Source organism: Triturus cristatus, chromosome 4_1 (assembly GCF_964204655.1).
Source record: "Triturus cristatus chromosome 4_1, aTriCri1.1, whole genome shotgun sequence".
Lineage (NCBI taxonomy): Eukaryota > Metazoa > Chordata > Amphibia > Caudata > Salamandridae > Triturus > Triturus cristatus.
Window position 1 is genome coordinate 113,964,918 of NC_140585.1, and position 27,397 is coordinate 113,992,314.

The 27,397-nt window shown below is 47.3% G+C and overlaps 2 long non-coding RNA genes across 2 annotated transcripts in view; one reads left to right on the forward strand and one right to left on the reverse strand.

Moving 5' to 3' along the window:
* The window catches only part of LOC146844062 (uncharacterized), a 157,976-nt gene extending 137,797 nt beyond the window's left edge, over nucleotides 1-20,179 (reverse strand). The window contains exons 1-2 of the long non-coding RNA XR_014981125.1: nucleotides 20,028-20,179; nucleotides 10,717-10,809 (exon numbers count right to left, since the gene is read on the reverse strand). This is a non-coding gene — a long non-coding RNA (uncharacterized LOC146844062). The remainder of the gene's footprint in view (nucleotides 1-10,716; nucleotides 10,810-20,027) is intronic.
* On the forward strand, nucleotides 24-24,323 carry LOC146844063 (uncharacterized). The gene is made up of 4 exons (XR_014981127.1): nucleotides 24-132; nucleotides 18,308-18,396; nucleotides 23,311-23,358; nucleotides 23,727-24,323. It is a non-coding gene; the product is annotated as an uncharacterized LOC146844063 (long non-coding RNA).
* The last annotated feature ends 3,074 nt before the right edge of the window (nucleotides 24,324-27,397 follow it).

Here is a 27,397-nt window from a genome sequence, read left to right on the forward strand (position 1 = left end):
GACGTCACGCGTCAGCGCTAGCGCAACACCTCCGACACGGGTAGACTGCACCGCTACCCCGCATCGGAGGATATTACAACGACCTGAAGTACTGCTCCATTTGTGCCCTCTTTCGAGGGGCATCTAGCATGGGTGAGTGGTACAGCACCTGTGTGCAGCTGCAGCAAGTGTGGGACGGAGAGCAGATACATAAATCGCTGAGCGAAAGACGGGGATGGGTGTAGTGCTAATGGCATACACACTGCTGGGATCATTTAGAGCTGGAAGGGGAGCCCCCTTCCCCCGCCTCTACCCCCATGCCCCTGGCAAAGGGCATCCCATCCCAGCTAGGTGATCCGCACCTGGTTGGGGCGATTGAGATCACTGTGTACCAAAATATCGAGTTTATTATTGTACTATTAAAATATTATAGCACTATTATTGACAAACAAAATGTAAAGAAGCTATTTTTAGGTAAGTCTAGATCTATTTATTTTAACTCTAAATTTGTGTTATTTGTAGATAGATATATCATCAAGGAATAAGTGTGGAGGATCACGTTCAGCACACATATTCTTACCCATCTATTCTTCTCTTGTTCCTGTGTTGGTGATACATATTTGTGATACAATATTAAGGTAGCAGGAAATAAAAGACTCGGGGGGATATTCTCAAGAACGTGATATAACCATCGCAAAAGTAACCTAACTCAACTTCCAACATTGCAGTCTATCGTGGGAAAATTACGGTGTGTTAACAAAGCATTCTCAATATGGCGGCACCATGCGATATTCCGCAGATAACGCGTCAAATGGCAGCGTTAAAATCAACGCCACGCTGCAAAAATGCGAAACATGAATGCCAAAAAAGCTGTGATGAGGCCAATCGCGATACAAAAAGCAGCGAAAACCAGTGGCAGGACTGCAAATCCCATGCGCCTGGTGGAAAAATGCACCATAAAAGCAGACCAAACAAACGGTGAGATGACAACGCACGAGCACAACCCCACAGCTGTGACGCAGAACAAATGACCATTGTCCAAATCAAATAGGCAGTCCCCCACAAACAGCCACAATGTACAATGACATGCATTCAGTATGTAATCTGCGCCAATGCAGAAACAAACATGGAACACACTGTGAAACCTCATCTCCTCTTCAAATTGCAGAGGGACAAACAACAGCCCTTTCACACCAACGTGCCATGTCCATGACCAACAAAAAATGAAAGCATGGACCAATGTAGGGGCAGTAACTCACCCCACGCTCATGTCGCCCGTGTCACGGGACTTGAGTCACAGGGTGGATCCCTGCATCATGGCGGCACATATCAGAGCCCAAAAGAATTACTCTTGTCACTTGTAGGCCACATATGACAGCCAAAATGGAATGAGTTGGGGCACATGTGAAACGCCGAAGAGTGGGATACCGTAACAACTGTGACACACAGAACTGGCTGTTCCAATATGCGACACCCTAAACAGCCTCGCTGCACAGAGGTGACACACCCACCATCCGTTAACAAATTCCTAAACTGTCAGCACAACATGTCACACCCCCACTTGTCTGAGTGAAGTGGCTGTACAGATGAGTGACATGCATGCAGGGAATCTATTTCAGAATGCATTTATTAGCACATGCTGTGCCTGTGGTCAGTCAACATACTGTGCCATTACTGCTAAGGACCCTCACAATGTGACGTCAACCAGAGAAGAAATTGTCAATGATGTAGTCCCTAGGGCAATTCATGCTGCGGCTGCAGTGGGGTGTATTCCACTTGCCTCATCATCATCGTCCGGTGCATCTGGCACTCATATCAATGGGGCTCTGCTGCGTACACATATGTTGGGCAATACACAACATGCAACGATCATCTTGCACAAGAGGCCTGGGCTGTTCAGGAACTTTCCACCTGTGACTTCTAGGCACCTGAAACGTGACTTCAACATGCCAAATGTGTGCACCATGATGCCCCTGGTGCGTTTGTGGGCCAAATTGTACTGCCTCTGGGGCTGTGTTCGGGGCTCGGAGGGGAGTCATCATCCAAGCGCAGAGTGCATATCCTTGGTCACCTGTGACAGTGCAGAGAGACAAGAGTCAAGAGTATGAACTGCACGATGTTATTGGCAGGCTCACTGGTTCATTGGTGTGTGATATGTGTGACTTAGTAATTCCTGTATGACATGTACTGCATGTTGCTAATGAGCGCCATCACTGTCTGTTACGTGGCCTCACTGCCGCACCTCCCCCGAGCACATTCACTATTGTGCGCAGTGCGATTGCATCACATGCACCCCTACTGCATACCATTATCATGCCTGTCTGTGCATGTCCACAAGCCTGACTACGACACTGTGATGATGCTGCACATAATGTGGCCGGCCATGTATGTGTTGGCCTATTGCAGGGACAGGGCTGACACAGATGTAGAGCACCTGCCTGGCTGAACCCGACATGCAGTTGAGGGTACATCTTTGGCGCATGCTGCGATAATAGCGACACACACAACAGTTGGCATGTGTGATCCCTGACCCCGAGCGGGCATTGCCTCCCCCATGTACCCCTGCGGCTGAGCACGCACACCGGGGGCATGCCACATGGAAACATCGTCGATTGCGGGACGGGGGCACAGACACCACAACAGAGACACACGCGTCAGCCACATCCTTGGCAAGGCCTACACTGCACCACACCCAGATCCATGTGTGGAGTACTGTCGTACGCCTGTCCACCCCACTCACAGGGAGGTCCAACATGGTTACATGTCCCAGGTCTACACTGCTGCCTGCGGTGACATGGATGCGCACGCTGTACACAGCACAAAGTTATGTGGAATGAGCCCTGTCCTCATGTATACATAATAAACACACAGACAAACTGAGTGAGTTTGTGGGACGGCCACGGGCACATGCGCCCGGCCCCTTATATTGCCAGGGTCACATCTCCAATGACGCCTGTGCTGGATGGGTGTTGGGTGGTGTAAGCCACCACCCAGGGGTTTGTTAGTGCTGGCAAAGACCACAACAGTGAGCAGACACTCAGCAGTACAAGGTACGTACTTCATGGGTCCCTGACTTGAGCAGCACAGTTTGTGGCCCTGGATGCACAGCAGCTGGCACAAGCACACTGCCACGGGACGTTGACTTGCGGTGCTCTGAGGAAGTACCACGCAAGCTGATCGTGTACTTGTCGATGTCCAAGGGGAATTTCGTGGAGGGTTGCGGAGGACAGTGGAAGGTGTCCTTCCAGGGCATGAAGCAGAGGGCAGAAGCAAGCAGAAACAGGCAGATGGCGGAGTTGAATGCTACAGATCCCGCTTTTCCACCTTGTCAGTATCAGCTACATGTACATGAAGACAGCCTCCAGCCCATGTGCTGAGACGCCACCGATGTCCAAACAGAGATTGCCCATGGATTTGAGGGCACACACTCAGTGGCACCAGAGCTGGAAGGAGATGCAGACTGCGATGAGGCCTGTACAATGACATGGACTCTGCTATGTAGAGAGCAAGACTCAGTTTAACTTGTGTGACCTACTCCACCGCAGTGTGTGCCGGAGGCAGCGATCAGCAGGGACCTAAAGCTATGTGTGGTAGGCATGCACTGCACAGAGTCAGTTGCAAAAGAAACAATTGATGGACGGAATGCTGGACAATGCAAACATTCAACCCCAGTCACAAGGATCTGGATTTAATCCATCATTCTTTTGCTCATCACACACCCCAGTTTGGACCCAGCCATATGCAAATCAGTCTTGTTCCTCATGGGAACAGTCCAGCTTGAAATGCCAAGCCAGGTCCTCCCTGGACCAGAAACAATAATCCTGGGACCGGTTTCAGGGCATCACCCTTCTTCAGCCAGGCTAGCTTGAATCCAGTTTTGTAGTGAGCACGGGACCCACGTCTGGGCATACCCTTCCCACTTAGGGCGACATATGCAAAAGAAATAATCGATGGACGGAATGCTGGACAATGCAAACATTCACCCCCAGTCACAAGGATCAGGTTTAATCCATCATTCTTTTGCTCACCACACCTCCCCAGTTTGGACCCAGCATATGCAAATCAGTCTTGACCCTGTTCCTCGTGGGAACAGTCCAGCCCGAACTGCCAAGCCAGGTCCTCCCTGGACTGGAAACAAGCATCCTGGGACACGTTTCAGGGCATCACCCTTCTTCAGCCAGGCTAGCTTGAATCCAGTGGTGTAGTGAGCACGGGACCCACGTCTGGGCATACCCATCCCACTTAGGGCAACATATGCAAAAGAAACAATTGATGGACGGAATGCTGGACACTGCAAACATTCACCCACAGTCACAAGGATCTGGGTTTAATCCATCATTCTTTTGCGCACCACACCACCCCAGTTTGGTCTCAGCCATATGCAAATCAGTCTCGACCCTGTTCCTAGTGGGAATAGTCCAGCCTGAACTGCCAAGCCAGGTCCTCCCTGGGCTGGAAACAAGCCTCCTGGGACCGGTATCAGGGCATCACCCTTCTTCAGCCAGGCAAGCTGGAATCCAGTGGTGTAGTGAGCACGGGACCCACATCTGAGCATACCCTTCCCACTTAGGGCGACATATGCAAAAGAAACAATTGATGGACAGAATGCTGGACAATGCAAACATTCAACCCCAGTCACAAGGATCTGGATTTAATCCATCATTCTTTTGCTCATCATACACCCCAGTTTGGACCCAGCCATATGCAAATCAGTCTTGTTCCTCATGGGAACAGTCCAGCTTGAAATGCCAAGCCAGGTCCTCCCTGGACCAGAAACAATAATCCTGGGACCGGTTTCAGGGCATCACCCTTCTTCAGCCAGGCTAGCTTGAATCCAGTTTTGTAGTGAGCACGGGACCCACGTCTGGGCATACCCTTCCCACTTAGGGCGACATATGCAAAAGAAATAATTGATGGACGGAATGCTGGACAATGCAAACATTCACCCCCAGTCACAAGGATCAGGTTTAATCCATCATTCTTTTGCTCACCACACCTCCCCAGTTTGGACCCAGCATATGCAAATCAGTCTTGACCCTGTTCCTCGTGGGAACAGTCCAGCCCGAACTGCCAAGCCAGGTCCTCCCTGGACTGGAAACAAGCATCCTGGGACCGGTTTCAGGGCATCACCCTTCTTCAGCCAGGATAGCTTGATTCCAGTGGCATGGAGAGCACGGGGCCCACGTCTGGGCATACCCTTCCCACTTAGGGCAACATATGCAAAAGAAACAATTGATGGACGGAATGCTGGACACTGCAAACATTCACCCACAGTCACAAGGATCTGGGTTTAATCCATCATTCTTTTGCGCACCACACCACCCCAGTTTGGTCTCAGCCATATGCAAATCAGTCTCGACCCTGTTCCTAGTGGGAATAGTCCAGCCTGAACTGCCAAGCCAGGTCCTCCCTGGGCTGGAAACAAGCCTCCTGGGACCGGTATCAGGGCATCACCCTTCTTCAGCCAGGCAAGCTGGAATCCAGTGGTGTAGTGAGCACGGGACCCACATCTGAGCATACCCTTCCCACTTAGGGCGACATATGCAAAAGAAACAATTGATGGACGGAATGCTGGACAATGCAAACATTCAATGCCAGTCACAAGGATCTGGGCTTAATCCATCATTCTTTTGCTCACCACACCACTGGAATCAAACTATCCTGGCTGAAGATGGGTGAAACCCGAAACCGGTCCTAGGATGCTTGTTTCCAGTCCAGGGAGAACCTGGCTTGGCAGTTCGGGCTGGACTGTTCCCATGAGGCACAGGGTCAAGACTGATTGGCATACGGCTGGGTCCAAACTGGAATGTCACGGTGAGCAAAAAAACGATGGATTTAGTCTCAGATCTCTCCACTGGGGTTGATGTATGACATTGTTCTGCATTCTGTCCATCCACTGTTGTTTTTGCATTTTTCATCCCGAGTGGGACAGGTATGCCCAGACGTGGGTCCCGTGCTCTCCATGCCACTGGAATCAAGCTGTCCTGGCTGAAGAGGGGTGAAATGCCGAAACCGGTCCCAGGATGCTTGTTTCCAGTCCAGAGAGAACCTCGCTTGGCAGTTCGGGCTGGACTGTTCCCATGAGGCACAGGGTCAAGACTGATTTGCATATGGCTGGGTCCAAACTGGAATGGCATGGTGAGCAAAAAAAAACACTATGGATTTAGGCCCAGATCTCTGCACTGGGGTTGATGTATGACATTGTTCTGCATTCTGTCCATCAACTGAGTCAGTGGCACCAGTGCAGTTGTTGGTAGTGTCCCATCACCTCTAGAGTCTTATCTCCTCCGGACTGAAGCGCGTCTTCCTCTTTCTCCTCTCCTTGCGTACTGTGACATGAACTCTGCCATGAAAAAATCAAGACTCAGAAAAGTGCGACCTAGTTGGCAGCAGTGTCGGTCGGAGGCAGCGGTCAGCCCGGGCCAACCGCTGTCCAGCCATCTCATCCTGGATCTCTCACACAAGACGTTGAAATGGCATTTGTATTACATTTGTGGGTGACATAGGTAGTGGCACCAGAGCTGAGCAGGTGTGCAGCCGGTGAGGAGGCCGTGTCCTGCCTGTGATGGACTGCATTGGATTGGTGTGACGCCTGCAGGACCTTAGTGCAGGCCGGAGGCCGGAGTCAGCAAGGGCCACTGGCACGTTTGGTGGGAGTCCTATGCACAGACTTGGTGGCACCCCATCGGAGGGAGTATAGTGACATGAACTCTGCCTTAAATCATGTACTCTGCCATGGTATAATCAAGACTCAGTTCCAAATGTGTGTCCTAATTGTCCGCTGAGTATGCCGGTGGAGTATGTCAAAAAGAAAGGAGTTCCGCGGACTTGGTTCGCGGAGGCCGTGATGGTCCGAGTAGTCTGCCAAGGTCAGGGGCCTCGGGATTGGAGCTTGCACCAGCTCGTGGTGGGCCCTCTTTGAAACACGCCGTGGTCGGCAGGTGAGCAGTGATGCCTGGATGCGCAGTGGCAGCCATGGCGGCTTTGTGGACCAGCGGCCCAAGGTGCAGCAGGAGCACAGGATCCCAGGCAACACTGCTCATGGCATAGGCCTCGTGGAGGGGTGAGAGGCGCCGCCCTGGCAGGGACATTGGGCATTCTGGAAAAGGACCACTCCCAGAGCTAAGTGCTTTTTATTCACACCCCTACACTGGCCTGGTGTATGCCGGGCCAGCCAACTCCTCTCACGCTTACAGGGGGGGATGTAACAATCTACCTTTCATTGTTCTCCCCTGGCTGGGGTGACATGCTTGCGTCCACTGTCCACTACACCAAACACCAGCGGTGTATGTCGACATGGATATGTGTGTGGTATGCATACTGCAGTCTGTCCAACACATTCACGCCACACTTGGCATTGTGTGCGGTTTCATTTATCGGTCACATTGCCTCCTTCGCACATGCCTGGTTCCCTCCTCTTACCACATTCTGCTAATGTGTGGCTGAGGTTCCATGCCGTTGATTGCTCATGTACATGGCTCGGCCAGGTTCCCACGGTAAGTTGTGCTGTCGTGTCTGGTGGGTGGGCATGTTGTTTGGCATGTTGTATGTGGGTTTGTAATGTGTGCTTTACCAGAGTTGTAAGTTGTATGATTGTGGAGTTGAGGTGTGTGATGTGTGCATTTAGTACTTACCAACAAGCACTGCATTTACTGTAGGTGCCATTCTGGCAGTGCCTGTTGATGATGGACTGTCGGAAGATGTATGAATCATACACACTGCCTGGGTAGTTGGCGTCGACATTGGTGAAGAGTCCCCGGTGGTCCACTATTGCGTGCACATTGATGGAATGCATGTGCTTTCTGTTGCCGTAATTGTGTGCAGTGTCGGCAGGGGGCACAAGTATGACATGTGTGCAGTCTATTTACCCCAACACGGCCGGGAATCCAGCTATGGTGTAGAAAACTTGCTTGGTCTCCAGCTGTTCCTGCGCAGTGTGGGGAAGTATAGGTACTGGGGTACTAAGCTGACGATGGCATCCAAGACAGGTGTGAGGAAATTTGACAGGGCTGGCTGTGAGACTCCTCCAACTCTGGCAGTTGTTGGTTGGAAGGTACCAGAGGCCAACAGGTGCAGCACAGCCAGCAGCTTTGTCTGCGGATGGATGTTGGTTGTACGCTGTGTTGGTACAGTCAGCCTGTGGGCAATGATGTTCAGGATGCGGAGGATGGTTGTCCTTTTGAGCCTGTAGTGGGCAATGACATACTCTGGTGTAATGTCTGTGAGGCTGGTGCGTTTCCTGAAGGTCCGCGGTCTGTGTCTGCGATGCCTCAGGGGAGGTCTGTGGGTTGGTGGCGGGCCTGGGGTTTGTGGCGGTGGGTGTTGTGAGCCTGTTGAGGCTCTCAGTTGCATGATGAGTAGCTCCATGGCATCTGTTGTCCTTCAGGTGTGGCTGTGGGCTGGGTTCCCTTTTCTGGTGCCGGCTGCCGTCCGACTTTACACCAGGTCAGGGTAGGTTTTGGTTTCCTGCTGCTAACACACCATTTCGCATGTTTTGTGGACTTATTTCCGATGTGGCTGATCGTTGAGAATGTTGCGGAGAGGTACTATCGCGGCTTTTGTCCAGGGAACTCCTACTCTGCATCTCATTAGCGATAGTTCCCGGGGTCATCTGTGGCGATGTTTTTTGTGGCTGCTATCACAGGTAAACTGGTGCTATGGGCTGTTAGCATCAGCTTGTGAATGGGGCGGTAAATTTATCGCGACTTTGGCTGCGATAAAGTGCCGTTAATTTGGCGATAGCTCCTTGAGAATATGCCTCTCGATATTCTGGGACCATACTGCTTGGGATTCACCATCCTGCTCCTTAATCTATGTTTTCTCCTTAATCTATGTTTTTTCTGTGACAAATAAGGTCGCTGCTTGTGGGCCAGTGGGTTTCATCATCCTCCAGGGGCAGATCTTTTCTTGTCCTCATGTACCAGACCTCAAGAAGTGTTGGAAGGAGCTTGTGGTAGGCATAAACAAGCGTTCCTTCACAGGAATCATTGCCACATTCACATGCAGCATATCTAGATATGTTTCTGGCGTTCTATTGCATTTCATATTAACAGAAGGGGGGTGAAGTAGATTTAGCAATAAACCTACCTTCCACCACCTCAAGAGAGTGTTGAGTTGTCTGCAGGTGAAACCAGGTCCTAGGCTATGTGGTGAATTTCTGTTCCATTTATTTATTTAGATTTTGCAAAATGTTCCTGGAGATCTAGCACATTTCAAACTCCTTCCCAGGCAGATTTGTGGTAACCTTGAGCTTGCGTTTCCAAGAGTAGGCTTATTTTGGTTCTTTTATCAGTTGATCGCGACAGGCTGAAACAGCCATGCTCTGATTCGTGTTTGGAATCTGCATGGAGTGAAGGCACCATGGAAAATGATATACCTCATGCTGCACTGCAGTGGATAGAACATACCAAGATACAATTTTTTAGCCAGTCTGTAAAATTTTTTCACCTACAGTGGAAGAGATTCTGCTGATAGATAGGCAGCGAGGGATCTGGTGGTGCTGGCACAAGAGGTCCCAATGAAAGAGAGATAGGTGATATAGCAACACAAAAAGATGATGGGCAGAATGCTGAACATTGTCAAACATTCACCCCTAATCACAGAACTGGGTTAAGTTTATGATTTTTTTGTCCATCATGCCACCCCAGTTTGGACCCAGCCATAGGCAAATTAGTCTTGACCCTGCTCCCTGGACCGGAAAGCAAGTATCCTGGGACCAGTAGCCCTTAGTGGGAAGAGTGCACCAAGATGTAGGTCCTGTGCTCGCTATGCAACTGGATTCAAGCTAGCCTGGCTGATGAGGGGTGATATGCCTAAACTGGTCCCAGGATGCTTGAGTTTTTTGTCCAGGGAGTACCTGGCCTGCCAGTTCAGGCTGGACTGGACTGTTCTCATGGTGAGCAGGGCCAAAAATGAGTTGCACTTGGCTTGATTCAAACTGGGGTGTTGTGGCGAGCAAAACCAAATCTGTGACTGGGGGGTGAATGCTTGACAATGTTCAGCATTCCGTCCATCATCTTTTCGTGTTGCTAGATAGGTGATGTAACAATCTCATCCTGGGTATTCACCACAGATTGGAGATACTGTTGGGCACATGCCCACTGCATTTTGATGAGTTAAAAGATGAATGATGCCCTTGTATTTAAGTGTTGTTAAGAATGTCCCTGGAGGAATAGAAAGTGGTTTCCATTTGATTCTTTGACAGATTTCTTTGCGGCTATTAATATCCTCCTATACACTGTTTCCTAAATGTGTATAAAAGGTCATGCAAATATCACAGTGACAGTGGTTCAAGTTCCTAACACTAATGAACTCTGGTTATCTGCAGCTACATTGATAATGGCATTGTGCAGTGATGAGATATAATTCATATCAGCAATCCCCCTACTCAAACAGTATTAGGGACGAACTCACTCCCACACCATCTGCAGCCCTTTCCTTTGACCTCCTTGTGTCCAAAATACTGTTGACATATGTTTGTGCAATGATGTTTAAGCAGAAAAATGGGAAACACCCGCGATACATGTCAAGTAGGCATTGAATTAATCTGTGTTTGGACTTTCAAAATTCTATATACTGGCCAGGTACTTTCAAAAGCAATCCAACAAACCAGTACAATTTCCAAATGACCTATTGAAATTCCACAGCCTGAATAACCCAAACCCTATCGGAAACACACACTTAATAATTGATAGCTAAAACCTCTACTTTAAAACAATAGTTTTGCATCAAACTTACATGAGCACACATAGGCTCCAAGGAACAGGAGAAGAATAGCAGGCTTCATTGTTGTGTTGTGGGTGGTGTTTCAGGTTCTTCACAACTGAAACCCTGAAAATAGAGTAACAAACATGTTGATGCTCTATTTGCGTACGTCTTGGAAACACCTGATAGAAAGAAAGCTAGAATTGTTCAGTATTTTAAGAAAATTAAGGCTGAAGTCTACTGTCTATTCTTTCTGACTCTCTTATCTGTGTTTCTTAATTTTAACCTCTTGCAGCAATGGGAGACCCAGTCATTCACCTCCTCTAGGACAGCATGATCATGCTTATTGTTGTACTGTTAAGTACAGCATTCCGTGTTGATGTCGAACAATCATTTTTTAGGTCTCCCAGTGCCAGTGTACCTGATCTCACATCAGAAGAATGACACTCCCTTATTCTTGTGTTCTTGAAGTTGAGGAAAATGGTTGAAATTGAGCATTCACCAGAATGGAGTAAATTGTACTTTGAAAGGACTCCTGTGTCCTGATCACATGCTCAAGCATGCTACAGTCTCCAATTTCTTTAGGAGCTTAGAACACGAAAATGCACAATTCCAATTCACCAATTTAGAGTACCTATCCAAAAAAGAGAAAGGCTGCAATCAAAATAAACTGTGCTACTGGTGAGATTGTGTCGTACAGGATGGATGTACTTTGACATTCCTTGGAGAGTGAATTCGCTGTACTTGGTACTCAGAGTAGCATGTTCTTCCTTCTTTCAAAAGTAGTCATACTCTTCTTCACATTGCCGCACAGCAATATTGATGACCAATGTGAATTTTCAAGAATAAAAACATATTTCATTCCAGTGTGCCTCCACATAGAACTCTGTCTTTTAAGTTAATATTTCAAATTTACAAGCCTTGTGGTGAAGCATCTTACATATATTGTCCATCCTAAAGGAGGTACATGGAAGCAAAAATTAAGATGTTAGCTTTATGTGTTATTTTATTATAAATTTCTTTAGTCAGTCCTAGGTCCACAGGGTCTTCTGGGATGTCGAGACAGCTCTTGGTCTTTTAGCCTTACCCCCAGGCAGTTGGCTCTTTTTTTTCGTGCCAATCCCTTGATTGACTAACTCAAATCAAATCAAATCAAAACAAGCTTTATTCGATTTTAGAAATTAAAAAAATCATAAAAGCAGGCATGGTAAAAAAGTATTAAAAATTTAAGCATATGTTACATATATAATTCCACGTTACACATCGTATAAGGATATATTTCTGGAAGCGAGAAAAAAATTCATAAAATGCTTCTAAGCAATCTAAAATTTATAGGACAAGCCTTGACGCCCTAGATGATTCCAGCCTATGACATGTCTTGTGATTTAATAGTTTAGGCATTTCCTGGACCGTACAACACTCTTTAGAAAACCCACCACAGAACCAATGCAATAAGAGTTTCCCAACATCTGACGGTACACATGTGCGGGACGGCATTGCCTCCATCCTTCTTGTTTTAATAAGGGAATTAACCATCTGCGCCTTTCATTAATATAAAATTTACAAAATAAGATTGCGTGTAATGTGGTTTGTGGTGATATATTGTCGCTGGGGCATTGACAAAGTTCCCTTGACCAATCATTAGTGTCTGGATGGGTGATCAGGCGATGGAAAGTCCAGAATCTGAATCTTGTTAGCAGATATCTATCATGTCCTCCTGAGACACACAAAAGATATGGTTGAATATCACATGTTATGGTGATTATTTGATGATAGACCACCATAGTTTTATTCAACTCAAGAGTTAACCTATTTTCTTCCAGGTGGGTCATACAGACTTTTTAAAAATCCTTTCGGTTAATGGAGTTCATGTTTTCGGGTGAGGTAAAAACTATGGGCGTCCAATATCCTGCAAATTTTTTTTTACATATCTGAGCCAAACTATTTTGCCGGCATTATCCAATCTCATGGCATCCATTATTACTTCCCTGTTAAGGCCAGTACTGGACGAAGTCCAGATTCTGTGCCACAGCAGAATCGGTTGGGCTTTAATTAAATCAGAAATGTATACAACTCCTAATTCGCTGCGGCAGTTAAAAACTGGGGCACTAGCTGGAACTCCCAGGATAAACCTTAAAAAACCATTTTTAATGCGTTGAATCGATATACACTCTTTGGAAGCCCCAAATGGCTGCCCCATAAACTGCTGTACTCACACATTTTGCTTGGTAGATTTTTAATAACATTTCGGGTGGCCTTTTCCCCAGTTTTTTGGAAAAATGTATTAGGGCCTCGATAAACTTCATAAAGAGTAAACTACTGGCCTTGACAGCTGCGGTCCATGAGCCGGTTCTATTGAAAAGGACGCCCAGGTAGCTGAACAAGTTGGTGGTTTCCACCCTGCTCCCCCCCGCCTGATAGCTTCTAAGGCTCTACCCCCCACAACCCATGACAAAGCTTTTCTTTGCGTTCAATTTTAAACCAAGCCTATCCATAAAACAAGTATAAAAGGAAAGCGCCCTCTGTTGGCCAACCTGTGTAAGGGCAATGAGCACTGCATCGTCAGCATAGAGGAGAGAGGCTATCGGGCACGCATTAACTATCGGGGGGTCCCTAGTGTGTGACACCAGCTCCTGTTCCAAAGCGTTGGTATATAATGAGAACAGGAGTGGTGCCAAGACACACCCTTGCCTTACACCCCTCTCCACCCTGAACGACGCAGTGCACTCGCCCTTTATTCCATAACGGACTTTTGCGCTAGCACCAGTATATAGCTGCCTTAAAAAACTGTATTAAAACAGGGTCAACTTTTAGTTCATTGAGGACTTCCCACAGCTTGTTATGTATTACACAATCGAAGGCAGCTGTAAGATCAACAAAAGCCAAGTATAGTTTCCCTGGCTTTGCCTGTGTATATTTGCCAATAAAAATACTAAGGTTTAAAATCTGCTCGTTTGTTCCTAAGCCAGCTCTAAAACCATATTGGACATCGCTTAAAATACCGTTATCTTCAGTCCATGCTTGTAGTTGATCTAAAACAATCCTACCGGCTACCTTCATTAGGGAATCCAACAAGGATATTGGGCGGTAACATGCAGGATTCTCCCGCTCACCCTTTTTAAAAATGGGAACTATAATTGATTCGGACCAGGTGTCTATAAATCCATTTTCACAGCAAGCTTGTAAAACCCTAGTTAAAATTGGACCCCACACCTCCATGTTTGGCTTATAAAGATCTATTGGTATCCCGTCGGGGCCTGCAGCCTTGCCTCCCCTGCTTGCCTTTACTGCCGCGTTAACATCTTGGAGTGAAATGTGTAGATGGATAGGGATGAATTTCTGCTTAACCCTTTCTATGTTTTGGCACTGGTCTATTTCCTCCATGCCTCCCTGTTTCGAATAGACGTCAGTAAAGAAGTCTATCCAAATACTTTCCTCGATGGCCACCTCAATTGATGGTACATCCAAATTGTTGTTTAGGAATGGGGCGTTCACTGCCGACCAGAGTTTCGAGCTATCTTTACACTCGGCAGCCTCGCAAAGATTCTTCTACGCATTATCTTTCAGCTCAATCAAAATAGTTTTCCTGGCGGTATTATACAGCTTTCTGCAGGCCCTAATCTCACTGCTATCTCTTACAGCTCTATGCAATGCGCTCTTTAATTTTGAATAACATCTAGTGCAATTTTTATCAAACCATCCCTTCCTAAGGTTGCCTGTGCCTTTGCATTCCACAGACAACGTACTTTTCACTACTTCAGTAATACTATTAAAAGCTTTTAAGACATCGTTGTGTGTTGGGTTATCGCTTAAACAAGTTAGGATTGGGTCTATTGCGTTAGTGATTATTTCCTTGTTTAGCTCAACAGGGTCCCGGCTAGCCCAACGAATTGCATACTAACTCAACACCTCCTGGTCTCCCTCGCGTAGCAAGTCCAGCAGCTAATGGTTTAACGAATTACTAGACGTAGCTCCCACTCGCCCCCTGCTTGAATGTACGTTGTCCCCCCTGGAATTATTAACCATGATGGTTGGTGTAAGGGGTATCTGTTGACCAGTTATGCAACTGTTCAATCTGTTCAATCCAACCGGTTCTTGGACAAAGGAATTATTAAGAGATTCGTCGACACTATCCACAGACCTTTGTACACATGTGGGTAAGGGATAATGGGCAATTACAGGAGATCTAGAGAGACACCATCATCTACTGAGCCATATCTTCTGGGATCTTTTATGACTTATGGACTTTTTTCACCACCTGCTGGCTTCGCCAAGGGGGAGTAGTAGAGAACAGATTTTAGCATCCTGTGGCTGCGATGGTGAGTCTCCACAGAATTTGCTTCATTTTTTATTATTCTGTAACTTTTATGTGATCACTGGAAAACCTTTATTGTCCCTATCTTAAGGAGGATAGAATTCAGGCAGGCTCGCCCAGCTCTTATTTATTTACAGCTGTTGCATGAAGATTCTATTCTAGTTTTCCTTAATTTCCTTCAATCTGCAGCGAAGCTTAGAGACTTCCTAGATTAAACGGTAGTATCCCTGAGGGTCCACTCTTAATCTAGCACCCCGGATGAGACATAATTATTAGATAGGTTCCCAGGAGTCATCTATCAATTGGTATATTTTAATGTTTATGTTTAGGGGACCAAGTATTTTTGTATTGTACTTTGTATTGCATGAGATCCCAATGGGAACATTTTTATCAAGTATTGTTTTTAAATACTGGAAACATTTATGGTTTTACACATGAAAACCGAATAAAGTTTTTTTGATTGATTATAAATGTAGTCACAGGTTTGAAGTTCCCAAAATGTAGGAACATAGAACAGTCGCTGGTTCATGTACCTCACCATAGTGAGCGCTTTGATTGTGATATTATCCCTAGATCTTTGTGTGTCTTCTTATTTATATTCTCTCTAATGGGCAAACGTTACACTTAGTCTCGATTGCATTTAATTACTGCATATACTTGGGTTAACAGTTTCTTGTCTATTTATATAGCAGTAGTATGTCACATCTAGGTCTGTTTTGTATATTTAAATAAGGTGGCATGTACATATTGCTGATACAGTTTTTAAAAAATGTAAGTACTTCCTCCGAAAGTCCAGTTCATTGGTTACTATCATTTTGCTACAATTATTTACAGTGTACTCATGTTTTTGACCTTCCATTTCAGGAGTGTTGAAGCAGTTTCAAGGCTTTCTAGAGTGTCTCATTGCCCAAAAGGGGTAATTTCTGATATTTGTCTATTTACATGAATCTCATTGTTTGTTTTTACTTGCTATAAAGTGTCATTGCAGTGTTACACATTCGACAGTGGAATGCTACTCATACAATACATACACTGACACCATGGAAATGTCACACATAAGCATTCTGAAAAAGTCACGGCTATGGCAAGGTCATGCATGTGGTTTTAGTGGTCTCCATTTTTCTAGGTTTCCTCACAATTCTGTGGTGCTCTGAAGATGAGAGCCCATTCCCGTGAAAGAAGTCTATCAGTTAAAGACACTGGGGCAAAAACTGCTAGAGTCCTGGATATCAACAGATGCATTCTGTAGAGAGCTACCATCAGGCTCTAAATTAAACAAATGCAGCCCTTTAGTTTCAAATTACCAATGAAATGCTCCATTCTCCATTGGAACTCCAATCCTAAATGTTAAATGCTGGAGAAACACATGCTATATTAAAAGAAGTAGTGTTGGACTCCTTTCCCTGTGAGAAGGATGGACATGGTGTAGTGGAAGTTGGAAGACCCTCTTGCCAAAGAGGGAGAGCGGGAGAGGGAGACAGCCTGAATGCCACATTGACTCAGAGCTGTGAGGTCGTCAGTAGGAACAGTGGCCATAAGATGAGAGGCAAGAGGCGTGCCAAATGCAGGTGGAGCTATGTATGTTTCGGAGACATGCGGCTGATTCCCGGCAGGCTCCGTCAAAAGTGTGTCTGGACCATGGGTAACAGAGGGCTGCAGATGGATATATGGTGGGAAGACATTTACCAGAGCACCAGAGAAGGTAGCTAAAATTAAATACATGAGGTAGTAGAGTTCAAGCATTGGGGTATATTTACAATGCATTTGAAGCACTTTCTGGAGTGTCACTTTTGTGATGCTCCGGAGGAGCAGTTTGCCAGCCTATATTTACAAGGCCACTCAAAGCCACACTGTGTGGTTTTTCATGGTCTTGTAAATATGGAGTAAGGCAATGCCTAACTCTGCATGGAAGCGGCGTTCCGTGGGTGTTGCTGTGGGTGTTCGCACTCAACACCCATTGTTTTTAAGAGTGACTCAGATTTACAACTTACATAAATCCCAGGCAGCGTCAAAATGTATGCCTTCCCTAAGCAGGCATAACAAGGAGAAATGCTTGCATTTGTCCTCATTTGTAACTCTTTCCACATGTGCTGCATTCTGCAGCACACCTAGAACAAGGAAAACGCTTCCTATGATTGTTTTTGTACAGGATTGTGTCCCTTTCTGTACAAAAATAATCACGCCAACAACACAGACTTCCTTGCACCATAGTTCAAGGGTGCCTGCATTAGCGCTCAGCAGCAGTTCGCACAATGGCAGAAGGAGAGGAATGCGCTGTATCTTGCAAATACAGTGCATTCCTGCCCCTTTCTTTTGACGTAGGGTGGTGCGGCTAGAAGGCTTGCAGCACTGCCCTATGGCAAAATATTGTAAAAACGCCCCTTCGTCTGTTTCCACATCTACCAACCCTGGATTGAAAAAAGGAGGAATGGAGGCAAAATGTTCTTCTAAACATGAATTCCTCATTCCAGGCATTGAGGGATGCAAGGAATGAAAAAATCCTACGCTGCCCTTCACTGTCAGGGGCCGGCCGTTATAATTGCTTTAATGATAATTACAGGATGGTAATTACAGTGGGTTGCCCCTGATAGTGCTCTTCAGAAGAACTATCCCAGCAGGGGAGCTCTTGTGTGACAGTTGCTTTGCTTTGAAGTTTACTGTTTGGAGTCCAGGCAATGTATATAACTTATTGAAGTTAGTGTTAAGTTTGGTACATTGCCAGGCTCCTCACAGTACTTCAAAAGACAACTGTGCTTTTTGTTTTTTAGGTCGAGGACTACCGGTCTGCCGAAGGCAGAACCGGAAGTCGAGATTTAATGTTTCCTAGAGTGGCTCCTTAGCCCGCCTCTCTTTTTGCCTCTCCTCCATTGGCTGGCTTCCTAAACGGAGGCCCGCCATTGGAGGAGAGAGCCGTCCCTCCAAATAGGCTCCGTCTTTTTCAGATTCGGGGGCGTGTTTTTTGGTGTTCTTTCCACTTTTTAGCCACGCCCCCGAATCTGAAAACGCCGCTGCGTTTCTCCGAGGCAGAAATGCCTCGGAGAAAGGCAGTGGTGTCTGCGCAGAGCGGGTGCTAGTCTGAAGCTTCTGCCATGTACAGCTGCGAGCGCTTGCTGAGATGTATAATGTTAGCGCGAAGTAAAAACTATAAACGCTACTGTGGGGCGAAATAAAACTGCGCCATATCAATTCTTGAGAATATCAATGTTTATTCATTGTGAGGAGTATTATTCGTTCGAGAAGAAAAATTGAAGCAAAACGTGTACGAACGATATTTACGAACTGAACTTTTGCACATGTTTCCAATTCCAGGAAGCCTCTCCTGTGTGCAGTCCATGTTGGCGCGGTGGTGCACAGTTAACGCTTTCTCTCCATCTAGGCTTGAGCAGTCCAAGATGTCGGTAAGTGCCTGAGTCACTGTTACTGTCATAGTCCTTTTTTGTTGTCGTTACTTCTCACTGCGCAAGGCATGTCGGTCGGGTAGTTGTAACTTGGTGAGCGAGACAATGCTATCGGCACCAGCGATGGGGGCGATACTTTAATGTGATCTTCTCGTGTGAGTCGTGAATGGTGCGGGTAAGTGCAGTGTATCCTGTATGTGGAAGGAAATTTGGTGCACTACTCGGCCAGGGAAGCCTAAACACGTATCTTAACCCAAGATGGCGGAAGTGGAATTTTAGTGTGCGCAGTGAACTGTGCTCACCTTTATTATTATACTGCATGCGCGGAGTCTCCACAGGAGGGTGGTGACGTGCGCATGCGCGATACCCGTGGCCGGTGACCTGATGTTCTAGCCGTCATCTGATCTGCACAGGTGAGTGACGTCATCTTTTGTGTAGGAATGATGTCACCGGTGAGTAAACAGCTGACTACATTGGGCGGTCTGTTGAGCTCGGTGGTGTGGTGTAGGCGGCTCGCCCTGGTACGAGCTTGGCCGTCACTTGCGTCCGGGATTGTTTTCATGATTAGGGTGACCAGATGTTGAGAAGCAAGTACTGGGACAGGTCAGTCATAAAAGCAGGACTAAAGCCTCTAGTCTCACTGTTACATGTCGTTTCTGGGAAGTGCCAGTACTTTCCAATTAACAGTGTTCTGTTTTTCGTGAGAAGTGCAGATACTCTTCCTCTCAAAATAACTTGCGAGTCAAGCAGATGTGTATCATGCAGCATGGGTGGATACGTGAACTCAGATGACGTGCTCTACAATACTGATTGTGTTGTCAACAACTACGTTAAAAATCCTTATGGCCATCGAAGTCCACGCTGCAGGTCCCGTTTATATTTATCTTCACCTTAGATAATTTGTGTTTTCCATAACTCTCTCTACCTCACTACTCCACTCATCTCACTACCTCACTATCTCACAACTTCTCTCTCTCAAAACATCACTACCTCACTCTCTAGCTCACAACTTCACTCACTCTCTCTCACTCACTACCTCAATCACTCTCTATCTCACTACCTCACTCTTTCTATCTCACTAACTCACTTTCACTCTTTCACTACCTCTCTCTCTATCTCACTACAACTCACTACATCACAACATCACTCTATGCTTATATATCACTACCTCACAACATCCCTCTCCACCTCACTCTTTCACTACCTCACTCTCACTACCTCACTCTCTATCTCACTACCTCACTCTCTATCTACCTCACTCTCTTTCACTACCTCACTCTCTATTTCAATACCTCACTCTCTCTCTCTATCTCACTACCTCACTCTCTCTCTGCTAATGCAATAGGTATCACATATGCAAAAAAAAAAGCTAAGGCCAATAGAAATGACAATGCCATTTATTTAGGGATACAAACATGATAAGAAAATAATGAGCAATACCAATAGCTCTACCTAGAATATTGCCGAGACCATTGCATTGTAAATGCTTGTTTTCCTGCCCGTGGAGCAGTAGATGAGCCATAATTCTGCTTGGATGGGAAAAAACAGGCTAAATGACTGCGCTCTGCTTACCTCAAGGGACTTTCCCCCACCTCTAGTCACACTGCCAGAGTCCCCCTGTTAGCGCTCACCTGTAGGTGTCTCGTGGTTGTCGTCTACTGTCCTGGGCTCTCTCTGCAGTTCTCACTGTGCCAGGGGGCCCGGCTTATATAAGACTGTAACTGATGAACAAGACACACATTTTCAATAAGACGCACGCTGGCATCTCAGTCTACCCAGCTGATCAGGTGGGGACGCTAGAAAGACGCTTGAATGCATCATCATTCCTCTTCTATTTGTGCTTCCCTATCATGAGTTTAAACATGTTTGTTTTCAAAGCTTCTGTGATATGCAAATCTGGCTCAGTGAAATGGGCATGTGTCTTAACAGCTATCACCACCATAGGTTTATGCCGATGTGTCTTCTGGAAAGTAGAAAATATTCATTTTTCTCCCAGTGCTTATCATAGGAGAGATTCAATAGCAGCCAAACTAATTTAATAGTTATAGAGTAACTATTTGTAAAGTTTTTACAGCTGAATTACAAACGAGAACCCAACAACCTAAACCAAAACCTATACTTTGCCATCCACCTAAACTGAAACCCTACACCTAAGCTTAACCTAATAATTTTGCATTCTTTGGATTTGCTCTACTTTGTTTTATTAAGTTTTGTTTGAATATAATGTCTATGCTTTGTATTAGGTGTTTTGAAATATACCCCATAGAAAATACTTTATGAAATATTTTAATCCTACCTTGCTTGAAGTTGTCAGCACTAAAGATGCCACATACAGCTCTGACAAAACACTTCAGTGTGATCCTGGGGAGCCCTCAAGATTCCAGCCCTGCTATGACTATGGCATTGCAAACTTGTCAAATAAAGTGTGCAAAATCAACCAGGCAGTCCCATTGTAGTTCACTCCCTAACACACTGGTGCACTCTGTCCCTAACTCATTGACTTAATAAATAGCTCACCCACTTCCTCCCACACTCACTTTCTCATTCCCATGCTCACTCCCAAGCTCACTCACTGATTCACTAATGTATACACTCCATAGTATACTGAACTGCAACCCTCATATTGGACAACATATCTGACCCCTTACATCTGTTTGCATGGCAAAACCCTGCATGATTTTTCCCCGCAAGTCTTTTACAACGAAGTCGACTATGACATTTCCGCATGATACTTTACCACGTAAGTCATTACAATGATTTGCTTTTGGGGGTGCTGGACTTTGGAATAGTACAAATTGGTATTCCAACTCCATTCTACGCAACAGTAGGGAAGGTGTTGGACTTAAAAGTCCAAAACCAGTCCAACAATCAGCCCCTACAGCAAGTCGTTGTAAAAACATGCGTAGTAAAGTGTTGCCTGGTAACATTGAATTCGGGGTAGGGACTGAGTTGTAAAGGCATGTCATTGTTGTTACTGCGGGGTGAAGGATGTTTCTCATATCTATGAAAAAGAAAAGGATAAAACAGGGACTCTGTTGGTGTGGAAGTGGTGATGTCCAATTGAGCCGTCGTAGGCCCTTCTTGTGATGTGAGGCTGGTTGACAGTTGTTTAGTCGATTGTTTGTCCTGGTGTAAATCCTCTTTGCAGACTTGAGCTGAAACATTGAGTTGCATAGGCAGCATGGGAGATTGTAATCCTGTAAGTGCGGCGTTGCTTGAATACAGCGCTGACCCAAAGTCTTTTAAGAAGTGAAACTTTGTATAGATCTTGGGCTGGTTGAAACGAATAGCTTTGGTGGCGGTGGTGGAAACGCACTGCTTCATACCCTTACTGAGCTCTTGCTCTTGCTCTGTTGCTATTGCTTGATCTTGTGCGTGGTCTTGCTCTTGATTGCAGCTGATAAGCGCAGAGACTGAGCTGGACTGGGTGTGGGTTAGCTTTTTGTCTCTCCCCCGCCTGGGCTTGGACGGCAATGGCGGCATCTCTTCCCTTATCCTTCCTGATCTCATTCGGACTGTTGCCACCCCAGAGGTAGAGAAAACCCACTTCGGCCAGCAAAGGTGAAGTTTAGAGCTGGAAAGGGGGCGAGAATAGGGCCTCTGGTTGCCGCTGCTTAATCTGCTTAACCTGCTTGAACTGTTCTGACGGTACTGACTGTGCTGCTCCGCAGACCGTGCTCGAAGGAAAATGACTGGATTTCTTAAAGTGTACCAGTTTTTTCCGATGGATTCAGGGTCTCTGGCTGCTTGACTTGGTTGCCTCCTATTATGTCAAGTGAATGACTGACTGTGGGTAAAAACTGAATTTGCTTATTTGATTGAGGATCAAATGAACAGTACTGAGCAATGTGGAGGTCTTCTGCAGAGGATGTACTAGTCTGGAGAAGTGAGCTCTCGGCCCTAAAGGTTATGTCAGTCGAACGGGAAAGGAGTAGGAGAGAGGAGGGAGGAGAAGGAAGAAGTTTCTAATTGACCAGCTCACCTCTCAATTCCGTGACCTCCCCTCTTCTGTAGCTGTGTGGCTTTATAGATTTTTTTATCTTTATGGCCCCTTGTATCCCCTTAACTCCTTGTGCCCTGCAGCAACCTGCTCCAGGTCCTTCTTTATTGGGGATTTGTGGCTCCCGCTGCTGCTGCAGCTGCTGTCTCTCTGAATCTGCTGCTCACTGTCCTGCTCTCTGCTGTATGCTGCTACGGAACGATGAGGGGGAGCGTGGCTACCAGCCACCACAACAGGAGCAACAGGGGCAGGGAGTCAGGTAGTCGGGTAATCGGTTAGCACTACCACTGGGTTAAACCTCAGGCAGGCAGGCAAACCGTTTTCAGGTTTGACTGATACCCCTCACTCCTCCAGTACTCCTGATCCCCTCATCTGCCTGCAAGCAGTGGACGCGAATCGATGAGAGGGGAGAGTTGTTAGGTGGTGGCTATGCAGCTCTGTGCTTGAGGAGGTAGCACTGCCATGCTCGAGAAGGGTGCTGAGCTCTCCGGCTCCAAGTCCCGCATCCGAGACAACATGGGCAGTAATAAAACTCTGGCAACGGGCAGTGGGGACTTCACCAACAATAGCAGCACTGCCCCTGAACATTGCAACTCACCGTGGGAGGAAGGCAGCTTTGGTTCTGGAAGCAACAATGAGCAGGGTAAGCAGCCTCTGATGAGAGCCTTGAATGTGCTCCCTTCTGGCCACCCTCCTTGCCTCCCCCGCCTTTGTCCCTGCAGGTGGAAGCATGCAGGTTGGGCTGCAGCATCAATAAACTCAAGCAGTTGTTCCAGAGTATGATGCTGGTAACTCTGGTAATGCATTTCAGTTTATTGTTTGTTTTGTGCATCGCTACATGCCTGAGAACTCTGTTGAGTATATGTAATGCTGTGTTATTGATTCACTCGATATTCTCACTGTTTTCTATGCAGTGCTGCTTAACTTCTATGCCTTCCCTGTCTGTGCTGTTGCTGGAGCAGGTATAATGCGTTATTTTGAAATACCCACTCCATTTTTGCATGTTTATATTAAAACGACTAGTGATTAATTATAATAACTAATGGTTTGATGTTTTTGAATTAACCAACCTTATTAACAGGAAGAATACATGTGGGAAATGCATTTTGCATGGCTAGAATAATAAGTGAACTAAGTCTGTACGCATATTAATATGATACACGTTGATTGTGTGATGTTATTGTGATTTGCGCTTAAATAAACAAGCATTAACGGCTTTGGATGTCGCATATGGCTAGATAAATGCACGCACATAAGGGTATTAGCAAGGGAATAACACTGTTTTAATTATTTCCATGTATTAATTACGTTTTCTGTTTCTTTGCTTAAGTTGACCATTTTTGCCTGCCACAAGATGGCTGCCGATTGAACCTGACTATTCCAAATGGCATCAGAGAGGGGAGATACAAAGTGCGCCTGCGTAAACTTCAGCAGCTGTGAATTGCCGATGACCTGTCATCATTGCGCTCAGGAAGGCCACCCTGGGCGAGGCGCCAGTGCCCCTGAATGTGAAAAGAGTTACATTTGAACAGTCAAACATGTCATGTCCCCATGGAAAAGACCCTTTTCCCCCTGGGAACTTCCGCAAATTGTTGCTAATTGATTATGGACTTCTATTTTCTATACTCGCATTTGAAACTTATTTCGTCTGGGAAAACAGTCCAATGTTTCCTGATGCACCAAATTGCCATCCAATCAACCAATCGGATGTCTTAAAAGTTGTGTTTATTACATTTGGAATGTAAATTTTAGTATAAATAAAGGTAGACTGGAGAGGGAAATTTAGGCTATGACTGAGAAGCTTGGACGAGTTAGACTGATGATCAGTATCCTGATGTTATGCTGACGGAGAGGACGGTGACTCTACATGACAAAACTGGACTTAGCCGATTTACCGAGGACCAATTCCTGACTTAGAAAACGACAATTAGCCAGAATAGGTAAATATGACAAAAGATGATATTGCATTATTAAGATTTAACCTGCATTTGAATTAGATAAAAATTATTAATTACATTAAAGTGGCGGGTTGTTATTTCATTGAAATGTATTATTATTGAATAATTTTCAGAGTGTTAAGGTTTCACTAAACTTAAAATCAACTAAATGATTCGATCGACCTGTTGAAAGGCAGTCTCGTTTGGAACCCAAGTCCCTTTGTAGGTACGGATAGATTGATAGAATGATTGTTGGTGTTATGGGCCCCACCAGCGTATGATGTGTGTATGTGTGTGTGACTGAGAAATCATTCTGTCCGCGGAAGTAGAGGGAAATTGAAGAGCCAGATCTGCCCCACTGTCTTTCAAGCACCTCCATTTATAAAACAAAATGTAAAGCGCTCTGAAAAAATACAACTAATTAAATTAATACTAGAGCGAGAAAGCATGTGTAGGACATGAAATAATTGTAGTTCTTGTTCACAGACATGCAGAGTTTATAACTTGCGCGAAGCATGCTTACAATCTAAATGTGCTCATAGAGATGTTTCTATTTGTTTTTTATTCATGTTTTCGACCCGATTTACAAGTTGGTTGAAAATAAAAAATAAAACACATTTAGAAAGGATTTCTCAGTATGCCCCACTCCTCTCTTTAACTATTTTACTAAAAACTAAGGTGCCAATTCCAATCCGGTAAAAACCCGGTACGAACCGTCGGACGGAGCCTTTTCTCCGTCCGACTCGTACCCGGTGCGAAATCCATCCGAAAATGCAAGTACGATTCCTACGGAAACACCATTTCCGTACGAATCTAACAAAACACCGACCGAACAGAATCGAAACACAATTCCGATCCTGAAAAGCGCCAACCTGACGTCGGTACGCATCCAGCCTACGTTTCACGAACCAGGAAGTACGATTCGAACCGACGTCATCCCGCACGGAAAATATTTACCGGCTGCCAAAAACTGCCGGGAAATCAGGACGACACACGCAAGGAGCAGCTGGACACGACGAACAGACTTGGACCCGAACCTACGTGCCATCCCTGCCCTCCTAGCAGTCCACCTGGCGTACAGGAACCGACGCAGACGCCGCAGAAGGTCAGCACAACAACCAGGGGCAAAGGGGGGGGCAGGGGCAGGACACACAACACCAACACATGGTACCAAATCACACATGGCCTGGACATACCTGACCATCAGGGCCTGGTCACTTCCAGGGGGTGGGGGCGAGGCCAGCAACGCAAGCGTCCGCCACAACGGAAGTGGATGGTCACGCGAACCGGTACGTACCCTACCCAGGCCGCAAGAGCGTGGGTACGGAACGTACCACGCGTCCCCCTACGTCACTCCATCAATGGCGGTACGGCCCGTACCCACGTCAGAAAGGCCTTGGTACGGCTCGTACCAGCATTGCTGGGGTCATGTAGGGGTACGCGTGGTACGACCCGTAGCCACGCCCCCAAGGCCTGTGTACGGTGCGGACCCCACGGCACCGCAACAATGGGGGGACGCACCGTACCCACCCACCAAAGGCATGGGTACGGGCCGTACCCAGGCACGCAGAGCGTGAATTGGGGTATGTACGGACCGTACCCCCACCCGTGGAAGTACGGCCCGTACCCCCACCCGTGTATGTACGCCCCGATCCCCCACCCCAACAGTGTATGTACGCCCCGACCCCCCACCCGTGTATGTACGCACCGAACCCCCACCCCAGCAGTGTATGTACGCCCCGAACCCCCACCCGTGTATGTACGCCCCGAACCTCCACCCGTGTATGAACGCCCCGAACCCCCACCCCAGCAGTGTATGTACGCCCCGACCCCCCACCCGTGTATGTACGCACCGAACCCCCACCCCAGCAGTGTATGTACGCCCCGAACCCCCACCCATGTATGTACGCCCCGAACCCCCACCCGTGTATGTACGCACCGAACCACCACCCGTGTATGTACGCCCCGAACCCCCACCCCAGCAGTGTATGTACGCCCGAACCCCCACCCGTGTATGTACGCACCGAACCCCCACCCCAGCAGTGTATGTACGCCCCGAACCCCCACCCGTGTATGTACGCACCGAACCACCACCCGTGTATGTACGCACCGAACCCCCACCCCAGCAGTGTATGTACGCCCCGAACCCCCACCCGTGTATGTACGCCCCGACCCCCCACCCGTGTATGTACGCCCCGAACCCCCACCCGTGTATGTACGCCCCGAACCCCCACCCCAGCAGTGTATGTACGCCCCGACCCCCCACCCGTGTATGTACGCACCGAACCCCCACCCCAGCAGTGTATGTACGCCCCGAACCCCCACCCGTGTATGTACGCCCCGAACCCCCACCCGTGTATGTACGCACCGAACCACCACCCGTGTATGTACGCCCCGAACCCCCACCCCAGCAGTGTATGTACGCCCTGAACCCCCACCCGTGTATGTACGCACTGAACCCCCACCCCAGCAGTGTATGTACGCCCCGAACCCCCACCCGTGTATGTACGCCCCGAACCCCCACCCGTGTATGTACGCACCGAACCACCACCCGTGTATGTACGCCCCGAACCCCCACCCCAGCAGTGTATGTACGCCCCGAACCCCCACCCGTGTATGTACGCCCCGAACCCCCACCCCAGCAGTGTATGTACGCCCCGACCCCCCACCCCAGCAGTGTATGTACGCCCCGACCCCCCACCCGTGTATGTACGCACCGAACCCCCACCCCAGCAGTGTATGTACGCCCCGACCCCCCACCCGTGTATGTACGCACTGAACCCCCACCCCAGCAGTGTATGTACGCCCCGAACCCCCACCCGTGTATGTACGCCCCGAACCCCCACCCGTGTATGTACGCCCCGAACCCCCACCCCAGCAGTATATGTACGCCCCGACCCCCCACCTGTGTATGTACGCACCGAACCCCCACCCCAGCAGTGTATGTACGCCCCGAACCCCCACCCCAGCAGTGTATGTACGCCCCGAACCCCCATCCGTGTATGTACGCACCTAACCTGCAATAAGAATGGTGTGTGCCTAACACCCCCAGCAGTGCCCAGAC